Source organism: Canis lupus, chromosome 26 (assembly GCF_011100685.1).
Source record: "Canis lupus familiaris isolate Mischka breed German Shepherd chromosome 26, alternate assembly UU_Cfam_GSD_1.0, whole genome shotgun sequence".
NCBI classification, from domain to species: Eukaryota; Metazoa; Chordata; class Mammalia; order Carnivora; family Canidae; genus Canis; species Canis lupus.
The window spans coordinates 26,644,006-26,668,494 of NC_049247.1; the positions used below are offsets into that span (position 1 = coordinate 26,644,006).

Here is a 24,489-nt window from a genome sequence, read left to right on the forward strand (position 1 = left end):
ACAGAGACAGATGAGGGGGTGGGCCACAGTCCTGGGGCCATAGCTCCCAACCTGGGAAACAGGCCCTAAGGTAGTGAATCCCTTTACTGGTGACCACAGTAGAGCATATTCCCTGGGGATGCTGGCATGAAATGGTGCCTTTCTGTAATGCTTTCCTTTCTTACACATGATACCAATGGATTCTCGAAAATGCTAGACAAAATGTTTATTAATACAAATTGATATTAACATCACTAATACTTTTTCCCTCATAAAATATGTAGAACAGGAATGAAATCCATACAGATGAGTGCACACACCATCATACTATGTTTTAGGAAATATTACATTTATATTTTCCTATTTTTAAGAATTTTTCACTAACCTCTACATACAGCATGGGTCTGAAACCTGCAACTGAGATCAAGAATCCTACCCCCACTGACTGAGCCAGCAAGGAGTCTCTGTAGATGCATATTTTCTTCTTTTATTAAAGATTTTTTTTAATTTATACGTAAGAGACACAGAGAGAGTAGCAGAGACACAGGCAGAGGGAGAAGCAGCCTCGCTGCAGGGAACCCAATGGGGGACTCCATCCCAGTACTCCAGGATCATGCCCTGAGCCAATGACAGATGCTCAAACTCTAAGCCACCTAGGCAACCTAATTTTAAAAAAATATTTTATTTGCATTCAATTTGTCTCTATATAACACCAGTGTTCATCTTATCCACTTCTCCAACGAAGTGTGAACCCCCGTCTCCTTGAGGGGGGAAGACAAGAAGGTGGTGCCTGAGGGAGTTTGAACAGGCAGTTTGAAAAGGGAGCAGAGAAACTGCACATGAGCCCCTTAGTCCAGATGACAGGGCCTGTCCCCAGGGCGGGCGGGGGAGCAGTCATTGTGATGTGTCGGAGCCTTGCCTGGAATTGAACGATGACGTCCAAGGGTGCAGATGGTGGGAGCCAGCGTTGTCCCTTCAGGAACAGAAGGTCCTGTGTTGTGAGGGGTCAGCCTCTCCATAACCAATGTCAAGGTCGGACCTACCCTTGTGGACGACTGCAGGAGGTCCTTCAGCTACAACTCAGGAAACTTTGAAAAGTAAAGGTTGATTACTTATCAAACTAAAAATTGTAGAACTCACCTGGGGTCATACACAGAGGTCATGATACAGAGCGAGCCTGTGGCCTCCCAACCAGGAGTGTGGACAGAAGCTCAGCGGACAGAGGAAGGAGCTGGGGTGAGAGGCAGACACAGAGATAGAGAGAGACCAGGATTCAGGGACCCACGCTGGAGTCCAAGGGGGCAGCAACACTGATGTCCTTGTCCATGTGCTCCCTGCCCTGGGGATTGTGCTTACCCTGAGCCTCTCTCTAATCCTGGAAAAGCAGTGGGGACAGTTGGAGGCAGTCCCTAGGGAGGAGCCACAGCAGGGGATTCTGAGCCATTTGGGGCCATGAGGTGCAGCCTCAAGAAGGCTGGGTGTGACCTGGGTGTGGCCTGTCCTCCAAGCTCAATGGGTAGGGGACCCACAGCACTGGGGCAGGGAGCTCTTCTCTGGGCTCCTGTCCCCTCATCTAAGTCAGAGCGGACCAGGCCTGGGGCAGCAACATCTTGGGTGCCTGTCCCTGGGTTGATGGGGTGCTGGCAGCTAGGAAGGTACTCCTGCCTGAGTCTGGGCCCAGGACCTACCTGTTGTCAGCCCCAGGTCCCTAGAGTTCATGGGGTTCCGACCAACCCCTCCCCATGATAGACACCAGGGAGAGGAAGTAGGAGTGGGGAGCAGTACTGAGAATACAGAGCTCCTCGTCCTGGGAGTGCTGAAGGGAAAAGAGACCCCCCAGCTCTGCCTCCCTGTGCCTTGGGTCCTGGGATATCAGGTGGGGGGAAAAGTTGGGGTCCTTCTGCATCTCCCCTTATTTATGATGTCAGGTGTCCTGGCCACTGCAGCCTCACCTGGGAAATTCAGCTCATACTCCTCCATCACTCCTTCTCCCCTGTGGTGTGAAGGTTTGCAAACATCTCCTCCAAACACATGCTTACTGTCTTGAGCTCTCCTACAACATTCCCATGGGAATATGAAGAGGGGCAGGTCTCACCTCATCTGACACCCGGTTCACTCCTGGAGACCTAGAACAGTGATGAGGATTCATTCCCCCTCATGCTGCAGGGACACTGAAGGGATGGCCCCAGGGAGCCAGCCTGGACTGACAGACACTGCCTCCAGGACTCCTGTCTCCTGTCCTTCACCTGGAAGGGGGCTCTGGGTCAGTTCTAGGCTCCTGTACCCCCTACACAGCCACACCTTCTCTGGGACGTGCTCACCAGGCCTGCAAACCAACCTCGGGTCGTGGGCACTGCTCCTGAAGGTCAGGGTCTCCCATTTCTGAGCTAGGAATTCAGTGTTTGTGCTCCTTCCCCAGATCTTCTACTCCTTCATGCACAGAGAAGCCTCTCTCTACCTGAGGCTCCCCTGCAGCAACAGCAGCCCCTCTGATGGGCCTGTCATAGCAGAGACCCCGGTTCACACTGTCCTCTTCCCCCTTCTCTCCTCACCTTCCTACAGCTACAAAGGCCTGAGCAGCTCCTGGGAGTACAACCACCTGCAACCCCACCTGCTGTGTTCCTGCCTCGGTTGCTCTGCCCTGACAACTTGGTATCTTCAGTCCTGCCCTGTTCTGTCCGTCCTCCCATCACAGGGCCACGTCGCCACCAGATGCTGGTGCTTCTGTGAAATCACTGCCTTCCATCCTAATTTGAAGATCTTTATGGCCGGCTTTGATTTTTTTCTTCTATGACTATGTGCAGAACATGGTCACTGCTTTCTTGAGGTGAGCTGAAAGGCCCTCCTCTGAGCAGCTCCCTAAATGTCCCAAGGAGTGTGATAGGCTCAGTCGTTTGCATGACTTACGTTTTGTAGACATTCCCCCTCTCACAGGGGTGCTTATTTCGGGATGACTCTTCCCTCCATGTGGGATGCTCTCAGATCACAGACCCTGTATCCATGATCTTTACATCAGACCCCACAGGGTGCTTCACACAGTCCTTCAGGTCACTGCTGAGTGCTGGTGACAGAGCTCTGGATGTTAACCTCAGGACACTGAGGACCCAGAGAGGGACATGTAACCAGCAGGGGCTCTGTGCATCCCCTGGGCCCTTCAGGGGGACCCCCCACACCTGGGCAGTCACTCATCTGGCAGGGATATGTTCACCCTCCTGGAGCTCATTCCCTCTCTCTCAAGGATGGGGCTGGGCAGGTGTATGTTCCCAGCCTCTGACCAGGGCTTGATCCCTCTAGGGATCAGCCCCATCTGAGAGCCACCCAGGAGCCCATCCAGAGTCCCTTCATTCAAAAAAAGATGCTCCCAGTGCTCTTGTCACTTAGGAATAGATGGGGTTTTCAGGAGCGGGGACCAGGGGCAGACCGAACGGTAGTTTTTAAGATCTCACAATAAGGTGTCTCAACAGAAAATGGGGCCTAGACAGTCAAGCTCATACCCACATCTCATGCCATAAAATGTGACTCTTGTGTGACTGAGGACACAACCATAGACCGTATGTTAACACCCACTTTGATCACAGACACAATTTCCCCTCCCTCTGAACCAACTGATAAATAGTCACAGCTTCTTCAGACTCCCTGACAACACCTCCACTCCCACCCTCCTCTTCTCTCCTTTCCCTTGTGCTTCAGGCTCCAGTGTCTCTGGCTCTTCAGGTCTGAACTCTGTGTCCATATCAGGAATTCAGAGAAAAGTGACAATGCTCTTGGTGTCGTTTCCAGTCTCCATGGTCCATCTCTAAGGAGAAGTAGCAGAACGTGGACCAACATGGAATCCGTTCACCATCTGACTCCTGATCTCATCCTCGATGTAGTTCACACACGCCACCAGCCTGGTCAATCTCTGTAATATGGCAATGACATTATAGTATTTCCCACAAATGGATGTTCTTTCAAGCTTTGAGGGTTGGCACATAGGAGCTACTGGTGTATTCAATTTTTCACCTTCATCATCACTGGGGCCCCACGGAAGGTCATTGTTGACATAGTCAGCACGGGAGACAGTGGATTTATATTTTCACATACACTATTTTTCTTGTTTTGGAGAATATTTGCTTTGAAAATCATCAGGACACTCACTCAGCCACACACTTTCCCTCCTTCCATGAAATCACAGTCATAAGCTCCTTTACAAATGTCCCCTCAAGGGCACCCCAGGGAGTCCCCAGTGGACCCCAGGCACAGTGAGGTATATCGGTGAAGTTGGGGGAGCAAGAAAAGGCGAATGTGTGGTCCCTATTGTGCTGTGCTTCCTGAGACCTGGAGACCCCTCAGCTGTGAGACTTGTGTCTGCAGGGATGAAAATGGACAGACATCTCCCGCTGCATGGGACTCAATCTTCCTTTTCATAGGATGTGTTATCAGAGTCCATCTGCACCAAGTTCCTCGTCCTTGTGTCAATTCCATCCTCCTGAGGGGAAGTGACATTCCAGACACTGGCCTTCTTTGGCTCCAGGCTCCAGGACTCTGGAATGTCTGACAGGAATCCTGCTGTGGGATGGGTGTGCATGGAGATCAACCCTAGATAGTAGAGAAGGCATAAAGAGGGACAGGGGACACTTGTCCTCATGCTAAGCCTCTAAGGAAAGGTATATTGAGCATTCATGGAGATTTTTCTCATTCTAGATGTGTGTGAGTGTGTGTGTGTGTGTGTGTGTGTGTGTGTGTGTGTGTGTGTGTGTTTGGGACACCCCTCTCTCCTCCTCTCTCGTAGAGTTTGTCTCTGCAGTTTCCAGGCTTCCCTCTCACTCCCGAATTCAGGGTCACCCTCAGCATTATAATCTCCAAGTAGCATAACCCCATCAACAAGTAATACCAGTGACACTCAGTGTAACAGGGTTCCTGTCACCAGGAAAGCCATGAGATGTCATGAACACCTGCTCTCCTGGGAGGAGGCTGATGCGCAGGATCCCACAAATGTGTCGGTCCTTGTAGGCAGCTCAGCTCCAGAGGATCTCTGGATATCTAGGGTATGCCTGGGGGTGATCAGGGTATTGATTCTGTGAAAACAGCATTGGGGATGCTATCATGGTGCTCAAGGCCCATGGGGACCCTCAGAGCAAGGAGAGATCTGGAAAACAGAGAGGTGTCACAAAAGAAAAAAATACAGAGTGTCCTTCACAGAAGGGGTCTAGGGGCACCCATACCTGCTCTGGACTTGATCCTGACTTAAATGTAGTTTGTGTAGAGACACCAGCTCAGTCCTTATCCATGAAGAGCTGAGAGCACCATGGTTGGAGTCAACTGAGGAGTCTGAGTAGAGCCTAACATTTACACTGAGGAAATGGGAGGACCCTGAAGGGGACAGCTGGCAAGTCCTTAATGGAGAAAACATTGGACAGAAAAGTTGAAAGATAGAACTTATCTCTAACAGCTTCTAGTCACCAATCAGATGAGGGTATGCCTGGCAACATGCACCAGAGTGCACTAGGGTCCATTTGCTTGGGAATCTGAGTTGATCAGAGCTGGGACCTGCCACCTGGTACAGCCTATGCCCTCTGCTCAGGGATCACAGCTAGGAAATCCCCATGCCCTGGGTCCGCACACAGCCCCTCCACTGCCCACCACTCCCATATCCTCTGGCAGAGGCACCTGACACTGGGCCAGGGAGGAGTCAGAGGCCTGGGTCTCATTTGCATGGACAGCCCCTCCCTCTCTCAGAGGATGAAGAGGGGAAGGGAGAGATGAGGGAAGGCTCTGCTCAGTTGTGGGACCACTGAAGGCAGGATCAGTGATGACCTCCACCATGGTCTGGTCCCCTCTCCTCCTCACCCTCCTCACTCACTGCACAGGTGACTGGTTGTGGGGACAGGGGCCTGGGCCCTGGGAGGACATATGAGGACCTGCTTCCTCCTCTTGTTTTCAGACCTCAGCATCACCTTCTCTGTATCTTTCACCCTTGCAGGGTCCTGGGCCCAGTCCATGATGACTCAGCCACCCTCAGTGTCTGGGTCACTGGGCCAGAGGGTCACCATCTACTGCACTGGAATCCCTAGCAACACTGATTATAGTGGATTGGAAATTTATACTTATGTGAGCTGGTACCAACAGTATAAGGAAAGGCACCCAGTCTCCTCATCTATGGGGATGATACCGGAAACTCTGAGGTCCCTGATCAATTCTCTGGCTCCAGGTCTGGTAGCTCAACCTCCCTGACCATCTCTGGACTCCAGGCTGAGGATAGTCTTAATGCTCACACAGTGCTCTGGGTCCATGGGGAAGTGAGACACAAACCTGTTGTCCCCACAGCAAAAGGGTTTCCTCTGCAGCTCCTATTCCTTGGCTGTCAGCTGGTTCCTTTATTTACTTGGTGTAATCTGGAGTCTGAGATACACTCCAGGAGAGTTTATCTACAAAATCTGTCCACATTCTCTTTAAACTGAGCTCCCAAAATCCAACTTAGGCATGAACACGTGGTAGGATTTTCTCAGATTCAACAGACATTCCTGGTTGCCAGGGGCAGGCTGCCCTGGGCAATGAGATTGTACAGGTCAGGGCTGAGACAGACATGCAGAAGCCAGGTTTGTCTGAGACACAGCTCATCAGGGGTGTGCAGTGTGTGTCCTGGTACCTATAGCTCCCAAATCCTTATCTATAATAACATTATTTATATCTATATTTATATCTATAAATAACATTTAGATCACTTGGTGGCCCAGATCCATTCTCTGGCTCCATGTCTGGCAACTATGGCTTCAAGAACATCACTGGGCTATGGTATGAAGATAGGGCTTCTCCTCACAGCCCCTCCTGGTACAATATTCTTGGGGCTCACACTGAGCCACAGACCTGTGAAAATTGGGAGCAGAACGCCTTTCTCATATTTTGGGAGCGGGAACACAGCATCTGTTCAGGCTCAGCCTTTGTCTTCTGCTTCTCCTGCTCCTGCTGCTGCCACCATGGGGCTATCCAGGACACTGCCCTGGAGGGAAGGCTTCCTCCTTCCCTTCTATCATCAAGTCACTCACAGCAACCCTTTCTAGACCAAGTTTCCAAAAATACATAGAAAGGACATCCCCCATCAGGTTGGGACACAGAGTGTCTTTGCAGTGAAGTTCATGACAGGGACAGGCAGATGTGGATCTGACTCCTGACATCTCAGGATTCATGGGTTTTCAGTTACCTATTCATAGAAGTTTCCAGAATTAGGCCATCCCCTCATTAGTCATCAGCAGGAACACGTATTATTCATACAATTGGGGATATTTCTTCTGTTATGGTTGCACCAGGACTGGAGTATGTATACCTGAATTCTGTATTTGCATCTTTTAGAATGACTACCTGTCCATTCCCATCCATTACAGGATGCAGCCAGTGACTTTTCTTGTCTAATTGCATTATCTAATACTTGCAGAATTAGGTTGAGTAATAAGGGAGTTGAATGTTACACCACCCTGTTCCTTGGAAAATATTCTCTTACTGCACCCCATTAGCTAAGGTCCTGGCTGTGGCGCTAAATACATGCACAAGGGAAAGAATGGGTTACCAAATTGCAAGTGTATTTGAGACTTTCTATTTTATATATATATATATATATATATATATATATATATATATATTTTAGATTTTGTCAAAGGCTCTTTCAAGTTCTTTTGAGAAAATATGCTGCTATCCATTGATGTATTACTATGAAGTCTTCTATTAAAAGGCCTGTCAACAGAAATTAAAAATCAACTAAAGGAGATTCAATCCAAACTAGATGTCCTAACAATGAGGGTTAATGAGGTAGAAGAACGAGTGAGTGACATAGAAGACAAACTGATGGCAAGGAGGGAAACTGAGGAAAACAAAAAGCAATTAAAAGATCATGAGGATAGGTTAAGGGAAATAAATTCAGCTTCAGAAGGAAAAACCTGTTTAATTGGGTTCCTGAGGACGCCAAAAAGGACAGAGGTCCAGAATATGTATTTGAACACATCATAGCTGAGAACTTTCCAAACATGGGAAGGGAAAGAGATATTCAGATCCAGGAGATAGAGAGATCACCACCTAAAATCAATAAAAACTTCTCAACACTGGAACATTTAATAGTGGAAATTGCAAATTCCAAAGATAAAGAGAAGACCCTCAAAGCAGCAAGAGACAAGAAACCTCTAACTTTTAAGGAGAAATGTTAGATTACCACAGACCTCTCCACAGAGACCTGGCAGGCCAGAAAGGGCTGGCAGGATATATTCAGGGTCCTAAATGAGAAGAACATGCAGCCAAGAATACTTATCCAGCAAGACTCTCATTCAGAATAGAAGAGAGATAAAGAGCTTCCAAGATAAGCAGGAACTGAAAGAATATGTGACCATGAAGCCAGCTCTGCAAGAAATACTAAGGTGGATACTGTAATAGAAAGAGGAAGTCCAAGGGAACAATCCACAAAAACAGGGACTGAATAGGCATCATGATGACACTAAATTCATATCTGTCGATAGTAACTCTGAACGTGAATGGGCTTAATGACCCCATTAAAAGGTGCAGGGTTTCAGACAGGATAAAAAAGCAAGACCCATCTATTTGCTGTCTACAAGACACTCATTTTAGACATAAGGACACCTACAGCCTGAAAATAAAAGGTTAGAGAACCATGTACCATTCAAAAGGTCCACAAAAGAAAGCAGGGGTAGCCATCCTTAGATAAACTAAAGTTTATCCCAAATACTGTAGGAAGAGATGAAGAGGGACACTATATCATACTTAAAGGATCTATCCAACAAAAGTACCTAACAATCATGAACATACTTAGGTAATAATACACTTCCACTTGGTGACTTGAATGTAGTGTTTTCTATAATCAATAGATCTTCTAAGCACACCTCCAAAGAAACAAGAGCTTTAAATGATACACTAGACCAGATGGATTTCACAGATATCAACAGAACTTTACATCCAAAGGCAACTGAATACACATTCTTTCAAGTGTACATGGAACTTTCTCCAGAATAGACCACAGACTGGGTCACAAATCAGGTCTTAACATACCAAAAGATTGGTACCATCCCCTGCATATTTTCAGACCAAATGCATTGAAATTAGAACTAAATCACAAGAAGAAGTATGGAAGGATTTCAAACACATGGAGGTTAAGAACCATCCTGCTCAAAGATGAAAGGGTCAACCAGGAAATTAGAGAAGAATTAAAAGGATTCATGGAAACTTAATCAGAAAGAAGATACAACCGTTCAAAAGCTTTGGGATACACCAAAAGTAGTCCTGAGGGGGAAAACACCACAATACAAGCATCCATCCAGAAATTGGAAAGAACTCAAATACAAAAGCAAACCTTGCACCTAAAGGAGCTGGAGAAAAAAACAGCAAATAGATCCTAACTCCAGCAGAAGAAGAGAGTTAATAAAGATTCGAGCAGAACTCAATAGAATTGAGACCAAAACAGATTAGCAAAACCAGGAGCTGGTTCTTTGAAAGATTAATAAGATAGATAAACCATTAGCCAGCCTTACTAAAAAGAAGAGAAAGAAGACTCAAATTAATAAAATCATGAATGAGAAAGGGGAGATCCCTACCAACACCAAGGAAATACAAACGATTTTAAAAACATATTATGAACAGCTATACACCAATAAATTAGGCAATCTAGAAGAAATGGATGCATTTCTACCAAACTACAAAAATTGGAACTGGAAGAAATAGGAAACCCGAACAGGCCGATAACCAGGAAGGAAATTGGAGCAGTCATTAACAACCTCCCAAGACACAAAAGTCCAGGGCCAGATGGCTTTCTAGGGGAATTCTATCAAACGTTTAATGAGAAAACCATACCATTTCTACTAAAAATGTTTGGAAAGATAAAAAGAGATGGAGTATTTCCAAACTCATTCTATGAGGCCAGCATCACCTTAATTCCAAAAGCAGACAAAGACCCCACCAAAAAGGTGAATTATAGACCAATATCCCTGTTGAACATGGATGCAAAAATTCTCAACAAGATACTAGCCAATACGATACAATAGTACATTAAGAAGATTATTTGGGATCCCTGGGTGGCGCAGCAGTTTAGCGCCTGCCTTTGGCCCAGGGCGCGATCCTGGAGACCCGGGATCGAGTCCCACGTCGGGCTCCCGGTGCATGGAGCCTGCTTCTCTCTCTGCCTGTGTGTCTCTCTCTCTCTCTCTCTCTCTCTGTGATGTGACTATCATAAATAAATAAAAATTTTAAAAAAAGAAGATTATTCACCATGACCAAGTAGGATTTATCCCCGGGATGAAAGGCTGGTTCAACACTTGTAAAACAATCAACGTGATTCATCATGTCAACAAGAGAAAAAACAAGAACCATATGATCCTTTCAATAGGCATTGAGAAAGCATTTGACAAAATACACATCCATTCCTGATCAAAGCTCTTCAGAGCGTAGGGATAGAGGGAACATCCCTCAACATCTTGAAAGCCATCTACGAAAAGCCCACAGCAAATATCATTCTCTTTTTTTTTTTTTCCAATATCATTCTCAATGGGGAAACCCTAGGAGCCTTTCCCCTAAGGTCAGAAATGAGACAGAGATGACCACTCTCACCACTGTTATTCAACATAGTACTAGAAGTCTTAGCCTCAGCAAACAGACAACAAAAAGAAATAAAAGGCATTCAAATTGGCAAAGAAGAAGTCAAACTCTCCCTCTTCACCGATAACATGATACTCTACATAGAAAGCCCAAAAGCCACCACCCCAAGATTGCTGGAACTCATACAGCAATTTGGCAGTGCGGTAGGATACAAAATCAATGCCCAGAAGTCAGTGACATTTCTATACACTAACAGTGAGACTGAAGAAAGAGAAATTAAGGAGTCAATCTCATTTACATTTGCACCCAAAAGCATAAGATACCTAGGAATAAACGTAACCAAAGAGGTAAAGGATCTATACCCTAAAAACTATAGAACTCTTCTGAAAGAAATGGAGGAAGACACAAAGAGATGGAAAAGTATTCCATGCTCATGGATTGGCAGAATTAATATTGTGAAATGTCAATGTTACCCAGGGCAATTTACACGTTTAATCCAATCCTTATGAAAATACCATGGACTTTCTTCAGAGAGTTAGAACAAATTATGTTAAGATTTGTGTGGAATCAGAAAATATCCAGAATAGCCAAGGGATTTTTAAAAAAGAAAACCATGTCTGGGGGCATCACAATGCCAGATTTCAGGTTGTACTACAAAGCTGTGGTCATCAAGACAGTGTGGTACTGGCACAAAAACAGACACATAGATCAGTGGAACAGAATAGAGAATCCAGAAGTGGACCCTGAACTTTATGGTCAACTAATATTTGACAAAGGAGGAATGACTATCCACTGAAAAAAAGACAGTCTCTTCAATAAATGGTGCTGGGAAAATTGGACATCCACATGCAGAAGAATGAAACTAGACCACTCTCTTGCACCATACACAAAGATAAACTCAAAATGGATGAAAGATCTAAATGTGAGACAAGATTCCATCAAAATCCTAGAGGAGAACACAGGCAACACCCTTTTTCAACTTGGCCACAGTAACTTCTTGCAAGATACATCCACGAAGGCAAAAGAAACAAAAGCAAAAATGAACTATTGGAACATCAAGAAAAGAAGCTTCTGCACAGCAAAAGAAACAGTCAGCTAGACTCAAAGACAACCTACATAATGGGAGAAGATATTTGCAAATGATGAATCAGATAAAGGGCTAGTTTCCAAGATCTCTAAAGAACTTATCAAATTCAACAGCAAAGAAACAAACAATCCAGTCATGAAATGGGCAAAAGACATGAACAGAAATCTCACAGAGGAAGACAGACATGGCCAATAAGCACATGAGAAAATGCTCTGCATCACTTGCCATGAGGGAAATACAAATAAAAACCACAATGAGATCCCACCTCATACCAGTGAGAATGGGGAAAATTAACAAGGCAAGAAAGCACAAATGTTGGAGAGGATGTGGAGAAAGGTGAAGCCTCTTGCACTGTTGGTGGGAATGTGAACTGGTGCAGCCACTCTGGAAAACTGTGTGGAGGTTCCTCAAACAGTTAAAAATAGATCTGCCTTATGACCCAGCAATTGCACTGTTGGGGATTAACCCCAAAGATTCAGATGCAATGAAACACCGGAACACCTGCACCCTGATGTTTATAGCAGCAATGTCCACAATAACCAAACTGTGGAAAGAGCCTTGGTGTCCATAGAAAGATGAATGAATAAAGAAGATGTGGTCTATGTGTACAATGGAATATTCCTCAGCCATTAGATATGGCAAATACCCACCATTTGCTTCATCATGGATGAAACTGGAGGGTATTATGCTGAGTGAAATAAGTCAATTGGAGAAGGACAGATGTTATATGTTTTCATTCATTTGGGGAATATAAATAATAGTGAAAGGGCATAAATGGGACAGGAGAAAAAATGAGTGGGAAATATCAGTAAGGGAGACAGAACATGAGAGACTCCTAACTCTGGGAAACTAACTAGGGGTGGTGGGAGGGGAGGAGGGCGGGAGGTGGGGTTGAGTGGGTGACGGGCACTGAGGGGGCCGCTTGATGGGGTGAACACTGGGTGTTATTTTATATGTTGGCAAATCAACACCAATAAAAAATAAATTTTATAAACATAATTGATTGATTAATTGATTAATTAATTAATTAAATTTGAGAGGAAGAAGATGAGGTGGGGAGGGTCAGCTGGAGTAGCAGACTTTGCTCTGTGTGGAGACAAACACAGGTCTCTATCTCTGGATACCAGGGACATGATCTGACCTGAAGGCAGATATTAACTGATTGAGCTACCCAGACACCCCCCACTCCAATTAGAAATCCTTAATCCAGATTAAAAATGACAAAGGTTTTGCATAGGTCACAGAACAAACTCTGTATCACAATTGCTGGGGAATGTCAGAAATAGGTGTAACCATAGATTGACCCAAGAGCTGGGTTCAGGCCCTCTGAGGCTCTTCACCTCTGTCCTGTCTGTGTTTGGTGGGTTCTGGTTGCCTTGTTACTCCAGAGTCTGCCCCAAGAATGTATCCTTGAGATAGTGATTTGGTGTACACATGCCTCAACCTAGTAATGACCTCTTCATAAAGTTAAGATTTAGTGAGTGCATGTGAGGATCCTTTCATCTTGCTGCTGATCAAGACAAGACTTGTATGCATGTCCCCTTTACTTATTAGTCATCTACTGATCTATCATGGCCTTCCTCTTTCTCCTGTCTTTCCCAGCTCTCTCAGAACTGGGGCCAGTTTCAGCTCACATGTAGGAGCTTCCAAAAGTGTTCAAAACCAACACCAGGTGGGCAGGGCTGGGCACCTGTACTGAGGCAACTGGAATGGAGCAGGGAAGTGTGAAGTGCAAGGCCATGCTGTGGAGAGAACATGGAGAGGTTAATGTTGTTGAAGTTCTGTAGGAGGTGATGGAGTCTACACAGGCAGTGCCTCCACATAGCCAGAGTGATCTCATGTTGGGGAGCATCAACAGCATGGATAGATTTCTCTGTGTCTGTCTTCACTGTGTGTCCCACACTTGAGATTTTTCCTTTTGTGTATGTGTTACTACTGAATACACAAAGCTGAAACCCCACCCGGACACCAAAGACAAATTCAAGACCAGCTTGTTGAATACATTTGTAAATTCACCTCAATAGAAAATCCATGAAGAGGAATAGATCTGTGGCAATAAAAAAATGACCTATGCCTGTGGACCTTTCTATATTTGGGGGTCTGATTTGATTGGAGAGGAGTTGTGAACTAAGGAATTGATATTAAGACAGAGGACAAGAGGAATACATAGACTTCCATCTTGGGGAGGGTGACAGACCCATGAACTGGATTCCATTTGTTCACGTGGGGAAGAAGAAAGGACCTGACTAGGCTCCAGCTACTGGTTGAAGAAAATGAATAGCTCAATCATAGAGAACATTCTGAGCACAGAAGACAAAGTTCTTGAGAAAATGAACTGCAGCATGCGGGTCAGCTGTATGAAAATCTGCTAACATTTCACTTAACTGAGTACCTGTTGAATTGCCATTTGCCTACATAAGGATGCATTTTGTCAAACACATTACAGGATTGCAAAATTGTCGTATTTACATCCTCAACCAAATTCCTTGAAAAGACCACATAGTGGCAAATCTATTGAAGAATGATGGTGCGTGAGTGCAGTATTCACAGAAGAGAAGGTTCTTCACATAGAGAAGGGAAGGATGGAAGCCAGTGAAAAAATTCCTGAGAATTGACACCTCCATTGCATTTTACTTTTCGACAGTGTGGCATGGTGTAAACGTAGCATCGGCGAAATGGCATACATGATGCTCCAATTAGAGCAACTTTTCTTTTATGACAACATGAAGATGTGCAACACAATGTAGTTTTTTGTGACAGTAGGTAAAAACTCTTATTTTGATGCATAGCAGATGGAAAACTAACAATGAAAGTGTAACCAAAATCACAGGACAATGAAGTGACACAAAGTGTGCAGTGCCTTCTTTGGAGGAAAAATATCTTAAATGGCCATTGATGTACATTCCTGAACCTCCTAAAGATTGGGACACCTCCCAAGGGTGAGATACAAAAGAATGAAGTGACAATATATTAGTTTTACCATATCTAGAAATCAAATCAGCAGTTGCAGAAACCTGCTGGACTCAGGTCTTCAGGCCAGGGTGAGTGTGTGCTCTTCAAACCAGCAGGGGGTGCGGTGGGACTGCCCTGTGGTCCCTACTCCACTGCTTACTGAGGACCATAGACACTAAGGAGCCTGGTCCTGGGGGCTGGGCCCTGTGCTCCCTGCTGGGGACTCAGGCCTGGCAGAGATTTCTGAGGGATGTCCAGTGTATAATCTTCTACAATGCACACAACCACTTCTACCCACAACCCGGGAAGAGCGCTCCCTGGTTCTCAGTGCTGAGGGAACTTCTAGGAGAGGAGAACTCCACAAACCAGAGAGAAATCAAGTAAGAGGAAAGAAATCAAACCCGGCTATGTGTCAATATGGACACATCACTGCTCTGGCTGTGATGCTCCTCTATGCGGTTCTACAAGAGACATCACCTCAGGCCTGTCCCATGAACAGCCCAGGGATCTGTGGACAGACTCACTATGTGGAGCATGAATAGAGTAAAAATGTGCCCTGTGGGGATAGGAGGCCACATAAGGGGACACATGCCATGGCCCTAATGAGGTTGACAATGGACAGTGTAGTGAGGAGGCATGAGTTATCTCTAATAGACTCATTGTGTCACCATGTCATACAATGCTGTGTCTAGGCCTGGACCCAGGGAGCATCCTTCACCTGTTTCTGAAGGATAAGGGTTGATCAGAACAAGAAATTTTCCACCTGCTACTGCCTGTGTCAGGGCTCATAGCTCAGACCTCCCACCCCTAGCCCATTCAGCCCCTCCCAGTCACACCCCATTAATATCCGCTGGTAGTGGGACCTGGGGTCTTATTTGCATGGATGGCCCCTCCCTCTCTCAGAGGTTGAATAGGGGAAGGGAGAGATTAGAGGAGGTCTGCTCAGCTCTGCAACCACTGAAGGCAGGATCAGTGATGACCTCCACCATGGCCTGGTCCCCTCTCCTCCTCACCCTCCTTGCTCACTGCACAGGTGATTAGATATGGGGATGAGAGAAGGGGCCCTGGTAGGATACATGTGCCTTGATTTCTCCTCTTGTCTAAAGAAAAGAACATCACTTTCTCTGTGTCTCTCCCCCATTCAGGGTCCTGGGCCCAGTCTGTGCTGAATCAGCCACCTTCAGTGTCTGGATCCCTGGGCCAGAGAATCACCATCTCCTGCTCTGGAAGCACGAATGACATCGGTATGCTTGGTGTGAACTGGTACCAACAGCTCCCAGGAAATGCCCCTAAACTCCTTGTAGATGGTACTGGGAATCGACCCTCAGGGGTCCCTGACCAATTTTCTGGCTCCAAATCTGGCAATTCAGGCACTCTGACCATCACTGGGCTCCAGGCTGAGGACGAGGCTGATTATTATTGTCAGTCCTATGATCTCACGCTTGGTGCTCCCACAGTGCTCCAGGCCTACAGGGAAGTGAGACACAAACCTGCTGTCCCTAAAACAGTGGCACTGCCTGTGCAGCCCTGGCCTTATGGCAAAGTCAGCTGCTTCTTTGATATGAACTGAGTTCTGAGATCCATCTCACTAAATTTGTTTACCCAAGTCTTTCCACATTCTTTGAAATTTCTCCTTGAAGCCTATCCTTGGGAGCTAGATATTGTGTGATTTTCTTAAATTGAGCACAGATTCCTGGGTGCCACGGTCCACTGCCCTGAGGATAGATTCCATGACAGATCAGGGCAGAAATGGCCACCCTGAATACAGCTCTTTCTGAGTCAGGACACATCAGAAGTGTCCAGTATGTGTCCTAGTGCAAACAGCTCCGTGAATGGGCAACCAATCCTCATCTATTTATGATGGTTAGATGTTCTGTGGACCCTGATCCATTCTCTGGCTCCTTGTCTGGTGATCTAGCTCCCTGACCATCGCTGGGCTGAGGCCTGAGGAGGAAGCTGCTCCTCACAACCTTTCCTATGACAACATCTCAGGGCTCACACAGAGCTCCAGCCCTGTGGGAACTGAGATCAGAACCCCTTCCTCATCTGCTCAGGCTTAGCCTTTGGATTCTGTTTCTGTTGCTCCTGCTTCCACCAACATGGGTCAAGGTCCTTCCAGGGGAACCATCTGGGAGGAAGCAATCCTCCTTCTCTCTGTCCCCAAAGTCATTCAGCCACTTCCTAGACAAAGGGGCTAAAAGGACACAGAAAGGTCATCTCCCCCATCAGGTTAGTGCACAGAGTTTCTTTGGACTGAAGTTCATTGATTGGGGAGTGAAATGTTCAGGGTGCTCATTCTCTCACCTGACCTCTGATGAATCCAGGATCTCCATCCTTGGTCATTTACCTAGTTCTGGAATTTGGAGACCCATGTAATACTCTTAGTAGTCTTCAATAGGAAGGCCTATTATTTTTGCTCATTGGGGTGATTTCTCCTGTCACACCTGCACCAGCCCCAAGAATCTATGGAAGAATTATATATTTGGGTCTTTTGAAATAACTTCATGACCATTCCCTCAATGCTATGATTTAACCAGGAATTTTTATTTCTTACTTGTGTCGTCTAATACTTGAAGAAGATGTTGAATTATAATGGAATTTAACTCACACTTCCTTGTTTCCGAACTTGTAGAAATGTACTCCACCCACCACCTCACTGGCTAATATCTTAGCTGTGGGGCTAAGTTTTTTTGTGTGTGGGAGAGAGTGTGTTTAGTCATAGGATCTTTCAGGGTCTAATGAGACCATGTGATATTCATCAGTTGATTTACTAATTTGATGTCTTATCTTAGAGGATTGAACATTATGCAATCCAATTCTATATCTTAAAAAAATCACTATAACAAATTTTGGAAACAATTCAATGTCCAAAAGCCAATTAAGAAGCACAATTATAAAGCTACTAGTGGCTTTGGAAAAAAGCATAAAGAATTCAGGAGACTTCATGCCTCCAGAATTTAAATCTAATCAGGCCAAAATTAAAAATCAGTTAAAAGAGATGCAATCCAAACTGGAGGCCTAATGACGAGGGTTAACGAGGTAGTAGAATGAGTGAGTGACATAGAAGACAAGTTGATGTAAAAGAGGGAAACTGAAAAAAAAAGAAAACCAATTAAAAGATCATGAGGAAAGGTTAAGGGAAATTTATGACAGCCTCAGAAGGAAAAATTTACGTGTAATTGGGGTTCCTGAGGACAGCGAAGGGGACAGAGATCCAGAATATGTATTTGAACAAATCATAGCTGAGAAAATCCCTAACTTGGAAGGGAAACAGGCATCAGAATACAGGAGATAGAGAGATATCCCCGCCTAAAATCAATAAAAACCGCTCAACACCTCAACATTTAATAGGGAAAATTGCAAATTCCAAAGATAAAGAGAAGATCCTTAAAGCAGCAAGAGACAAGAAATCCCTAACTTTTATGGGGAGAAGCATCAGGATAACAGCAGACCTCTCCACAGAGACCTGGCAGGCCCAGAAAGCGCAGGCAGGATATATTCAGGGTCCTAAATGAGAAGAGCATGTAGCCAAGAATACTTTATCCATCAAGACTCTCATTCAGAATAGAAGGAGAGATAAAGAGCTTCCAAGATAGGCAGGAACTGAAAGAATATGTGACCACCAAGCCAGCTCTACAAGAAATATTAAGGGGGACTCTGCAAAAGAAAGAGGAAGTCCAAGGAAACAGTCCACAAAAACAGGGATTGAATAGGTATCATGATGACACTAAATTCATACCTTACAATAGTAACTCTGAACGTGAATGGGCTTAATGACCCCATCAAAATGCGCAGGGTTTCAGACTGGTTAAAAAAGCAGGACCCATCTATTTGCTGTCTACAGTACACTCATTTTAGACATAAGGACACCTACAGCCTGAAAATAAAGGTTTGAGAACCATGTACCATTCAAATGGTCCTTTAAAGAAAGCAGGGGTAGCCATCCTTATATCAGATAAACTAAAGTTTATCCCAGAGACTGTAGTAAGAGATGAAGAGGGACACAATATCATACTTAAAGGATCTATCCAAGAAGAGGACCTAACAATCATGAACAATAATGCCCCAAATGTGGGAGCTGCCAAATATATCAATCAATTAATAACCTAAGTTAAGACATACCCAGTTAATAATACACTTATACTTGGTGACTTCAATCTAGCACATTCTACCCTCGATAGGTCTTCTAAGAACAACATGTCCAAAGAAATAGGAGATTTAAATGATACTCTGGACCAGATGAAATTCACAGATATTTACAGAACTTTACATCCAATTGCAACTGAATATACATTCTTCTCAAGTGCACATGGAAGTTTCCTCAGAAATATCACATACTGGGTCATAAATCAGGTATTAACCGATACCAAAAGATTGGGATCGCCCCCTGCATATTCTCAGACCATAATATCTTGAAATTAGAACTAAATCACATGAAGAAGTTTGGAAGGATTTCAAACACGTAGAGGTTAAGGACCATCCTTCTAAAAGCTGAAAAGGTCAACCAGGAAATTAAGGAAGAATTAGAAAGATTCCTGGAAACCAATGAGAATGAAGGTGCAACCATTTAAAATCTTTGGGATACACCAAAAGCAGACCTGAGAGGGAATACATCGCAATACAAGCATCCATCCAAAAACTGAAAGAACTCAAATACAAAAGCTAATCTTGCACATAAAGGAGCCAGAGAAAAGACAGCAAATAGATCCTACACCCAGCAGAAGCAGAGAGTTAATAAAGATTCGAGCAGAACTCAATGAAATCGAGACCAGAAGAACTGTGGAAGAGATCAACAAAACCAGGAGTTGGTTCTTTGAAAGAATTAATAGATAGATAAACCATTAGTCAGCCTTATTAAAAAGAAGAAATAGAAGACTCAAATTAATAAAATCAAGAATGAGAAAGGAGAGATCACTACTAACACCAAGGAAATACAAACGATTTTAAAAACATATTATGAACAGCTATACATCAAAAAAATAGGCAATCTAAAAGAAATGGAAGCATTTCTGGAAAACCACAAACTACCAAACCTGGAACAGGAAGAAATAGAAAACCTGAACAGGCCGATAACCAGGGAAGAAATTGAAGCAGTCATCAAAAACCTCCCAAGACACAAAAGTCCAGAGCCAGATGTCTTCCCTGGAGAATTCTATGAAACTTTTAAAGAAGAAACCATACGTATTTTACTAAAGCTGATCGGAAAGATAGGAAGAGATGGAATACTTCCAAACTCATTCTATGAGGCCAGCATCACCTTAATTCCAAAACCAGACAAAGACCTCACCAATAAGGTGAATTATAGACCAATATCCCTGATTAACATGGATGCAAAAATTCTCAACAAGATACTTGCCAATAGGATACAACAAAACGGGCACTGAGGGGGGCACTTGAAGGGTTGAGCACTAGGTGTTATTCTATATGTTGGCAAATGGAACACCAATAAAAAATAAATTTTTAAAAAAGAAAAGGATACAAGAGTACATTAAGAAGATTATTCACCATTACCAAGTGGGATTTATCCCTGAGATGCAAGGCTGGTTCAACACTCGTAAAACAATCAATGTGATTGATCATATTAGCAAGAGAAAAAACAAGAACCATATGATCCTCTCAGTAGAAACAGAGAAAGCATGTGACAAAATACAGCATCCATTCCTGATCAAAGCTCTTCAGAGTGTTGGGATAGACGGAACATTCCTCAACATCTTAAAAACCATCTATGAAAAGCCCACAGCAAATATCATTCTCAATGGGGAAACACTGGGAGCCTTTCCTCTAAGATCAGAAACGAGACAGGGATGACCACTCTCACCACTACTATTCAACATAGAACTAGAAGTCCTAGCCTCAGCAATCAGAGAAAAGAAGTAAGAAAAAGAAATAAAAGGCATTCAAACTGGCAAAGAAGAAGTCAAACTCTCCCTCTTCACCGATGACATGATACTCTACATAGAAAACCCAAAAGACTCCACCCCAAGATTCCTAGAACTCAGACAGCAATTTGGCGGTGTGGCAGTATACAAAATCAATGCTCAGAAGTCAATGGCATTGATATACACTAACAAAGAGACTGAAGAAAGAGAAATTAAGGAGTCAATCCCATTTACAATTGCACCCAAAAGCATAAGATACCTAGGAATAAACCTAACCAAAGAGGTAAAGGATCTATACCCTAAAAACTACAGAACACTTCTGAAAGAAATGGAGGAAGACACAAAGACTTGGAAAAGTATTCAATGCTCATGAATTGGAAGAATTAATATTGTGAAAATGTCCATGTTACCCAGGGCAATTTACACATGTAATGTAATCTCTATGAAAATGCCATAGGTGGTAGGTTGCAGTAACTGGGTAACAGGCACTGAGGGGGGCACTTGATGGGATGAGCACTGGGTGTTATGTTATATGTTGATAAATTGAACTACAATTTAAAAAAATATTTAAAAAAATACAAAATACAAAATACAAAATAAAAATAAGTAAATAGATAATTAGATAAATAAATTTAAAAATAAATAGATAGATTAAAAATAAATAAATAAATAAATTTATATATTCTGAGCAAAAAAAAAAATACCATGGATTTTCTTCAGAGATTTGGAAACAGTCATCTTAAGAATTGTGTGGAATCGGGATCCCTGGGTGGCGCAGCGGTTTAGCGCCTGCCTTTGGCCCGGGGCGCGATCCTGGAGACCCGGGATCGAATCCCACGTCAGGCTCCCGGTGCATGGAGCCTGCTTCTCCCTCTGCCTGTGTCTCTGCCTCTCTCTCTCTCTCACTGTGTGCCTATCATAAATAAATAAAAATTTAAAAAAAAAAAAAAAAAAAAAAAGAATTGTGTGGAATCACACTAGAGAGAATGAGAGAAATTAACAAGGCAGGAAACAACAAATATTGGAGAGGATGTGGAGAAAGGGGAACCCTCTTGCACTGTTGGTGGGAATGTGAACTGGTGCTGCCACTCAGGAAAACTGTGTGGAGGTTCCTCAAAGAGTTAAAAATAGATCTGCCCTAGGACCCAGGAATTGAATGCTGCGGACTTACCCCAAAGATACACATGCAGTGGAACACCAGGACACCTGCACCCCGAAGTTTATAGCAGCAATGTCTACAGTAGCGAAACTGTGGAAGGAGCCTCGGTGTCCATCGAGAGGTGAATGGATAAATAAGATGTGGTTTATGTATACAATGTAATATTACTCAGCCATTAGAAATGACAAATACTCACCATTTGCTTCGATGTGGATGGAGCTGGAGGTATTATGCTGAGTGAAATAAGTCAATTGGAGAAGGACAAACATTATATGGTCTCATTCATTTGGAGAATATGAAAAATAGTGAAAGGGAATAAAGAGGAAAGGAGAAAAATGAGTGGGAAATATTAGAAAGGGAGACAGAACATGAGGGACTCCTTATTCTGAGAAATGGAAATGGGGTAGTGGAAAAGGAGGTGGGTGGGGGTGGGGGGTGACTGGGTGTCAGGCACTGAGGGGGGCACTTGATGGGATGAGCACTGGGTGTTATGCTCTAACATAACATAGCAAATTGTTGGCAAAATGAATTCCAATTAAGAAAAAAAGAATTTTGTGAAATCATGCAAGAAGTTACTGTGGCCATGTTTAAAAAGGGTGTTGCCTGTGTTCTCCTCTAGGATTTTGATGGAATCTTGTCTCACATTTATATGTTTCATTCATTTTGAGTTTATCTTTGTGTATGGTGTAAGGGAATGGTCCAGTTTCATACTTCTGCATGTGGATGTCCAATTTTCCCAGCACCATTTATCGAAGAGAATGTTTTTTTTTCCAGTGGATAATCTTTCTTGCTTTGTCGAAGATTAATTGACAATAAAGTTGAGGGGCCACTTCTGGATTCTCTATTCTGTTCCATGGATCTATGTGTCTGTTTTTGTGCCAACCACACTGTCTTGACTACAGCTTTGTAGTACAACATGGAATTCTTGCAAGATACATCCATGGCAAGAGAAACAAAAGCAAAATGAACTATTGGGACTTCATCAAGATAAGAAGCTTTTGCACAGCAAAGGATACAGTCAACAAAACTCAAAGACAACCGACAGAATGGGAGGAGATATTTGTAAATGACAAATCACATAAAGGGCTAGTATCCAAGATCTATAAAGAACGTATTAAACTCAACATCAAAGAAACAATAATCCAATCATGAAATAGGCGAAAGACATGAACAGAAATCTCATGGAGGAAGACATAGACAAGGCCAACAAGCACATGAGGAAATGCTGTGCATCACTTGCCGTCAGGGAAATACAAATCAAAACCACAATGAGATCCCACCTCACACCAGTGAGAATGGGGAAAATTAACAAGGCAGGAAACCACAAATTTTGGAGAGGATGTGGAGAACGGGAACTCTCCTGCACTGTTGGTGGAAATGTGAAGTGGTGCAGCCACCTTGGAAAACTGTGTGGAGGTTCCTCAAAGAATTAAAAATAGACCTGTTCTATGACCCAGCAACTGCACTGCTGGGGATTTACCACAGCAAAATATGTGAAAAAATTAGGTTTGTCCAAAAGAAAAGACTCTGTACAGGGAGAAATGAATGATGGAGACAATGATTGAGGGTCTGAATATATCTCTAATGTGTAGACTGTATCTAACACAATATGGCCTGATGTGAGCCACACTGGTGCTCATCTGTGAACACACTGTGCTTCTTGGATTTGTCACTGATACAACAAATATTTTAGTACAAAACGAACAAGGGAATTATCAGAAAGGGAGACAGAACATGAAAGTCTCCAAAATCTTGGAAATGAACTAGAGGTGGTGGAGGGGAGATGGGCGTGCGGTGGGGGTGAATGCGTGAGAGGAACCAAAGTGGGATGAGCTCTGGGTGTTATTGTATATGTTGGCAAATTGAACACCAATAAAAAATAATTTATAAAAAAAAAAACAAAACGGACAAGGGTAATGGAATGGGAGGTGGGTGGGGAATAGGGTGACTGGGTGATGGGCAATGAGGGTGGCACTTGATGGATGACACTGGATGTTATAATATATGTTGGCAAACTAACTCCAAAAAAAAATATTTAATTTTTTTTTATTTTTTATTTATTTATTTTTATTTATTTATTTATGATAGTCACAGAGAGAGAGAGAGAGAGGCAGAGACACAGACAGAGGGAGAAGCAGGCTCCACGCACCGGGAGCCCGATGTGGGATTCGATCCCGGGTCTCCAGGATCGCGCCCTGGGTCAAAGGCAGGCGCCAAACCGCTGCGCCACCCAGGGATCCCTAAAATACACAAAAATAAACAAAAAATGGAGGTTAAAATGCAAATACATTTCTGTGAGAACATGTGGAACTCATGCTTTTAATGCTGGATAGAACCCATTCTCAGAATAAATAGAAGATGGCGGAAGAGTAGGGTCTCCAAATCACCTGTCTCCACCAAATTACCTAGAAAACCTTCAAATTATCCTGAAAATCTATCAATTCGGCCTGAGATTTAAAGAGAGACCAGCTGGAATGCTACAGTGAGAAGAGTTCGTGCATCTATCAAGGTAGGAAGACGGGGGGAAAAAGAAATAAAGAAACAAAAGGCCTCCAAGGGGGAGGGGCCCCGCGAGGAGCCGGGCTGAGGCCGGGGCGAGTGTCCCCAGGACAGGAGAGCCCCGTCCCGGAGACGCAGGCGCTGCACCGACCTTCCTGGGCGGAAAGGGGCTCGCAGGGAGTTGGAGCAGGAACCAGGAGGGAGGGGATGCCCTCGGGCTCCCTGGGACAGTAAAAGAGCAACTGCGCGCCCAGGAGAGTGCGCCGAGCTCCCTAAGGGCTGCAGCGGGCACGGCGGGACCCGGCGGGACCCGGAGCAGCCAGGAGGGGCTCGGGGGCGGCTCCGCGGAGGGGGCTGGGCGGCCCCGG

General features: G+C 44.3%; 1 protein-coding gene and 1 long non-coding RNA gene across 2 annotated transcripts in view; both read left to right on the forward strand.

Moving 5' to 3' along the window:
- The window catches only part of LOC119869150 (immunoglobulin lambda-1 light chain-like), a 1,083,218-nt gene that overhangs the window by 2,694 nt on the left and 1,056,035 nt on the right, over positions 1 to 24,489 (forward strand). The window lies entirely within an intron of this gene.
- Positions 919 to 3,908, forward strand: LOC119877607. The gene is made up of 3 exons (XR_005379414.1): positions 919 to 1,076; positions 2,542 to 2,806; positions 3,670 to 3,908. It is a non-coding gene; the product is annotated as an uncharacterized LOC119877607 (long non-coding RNA).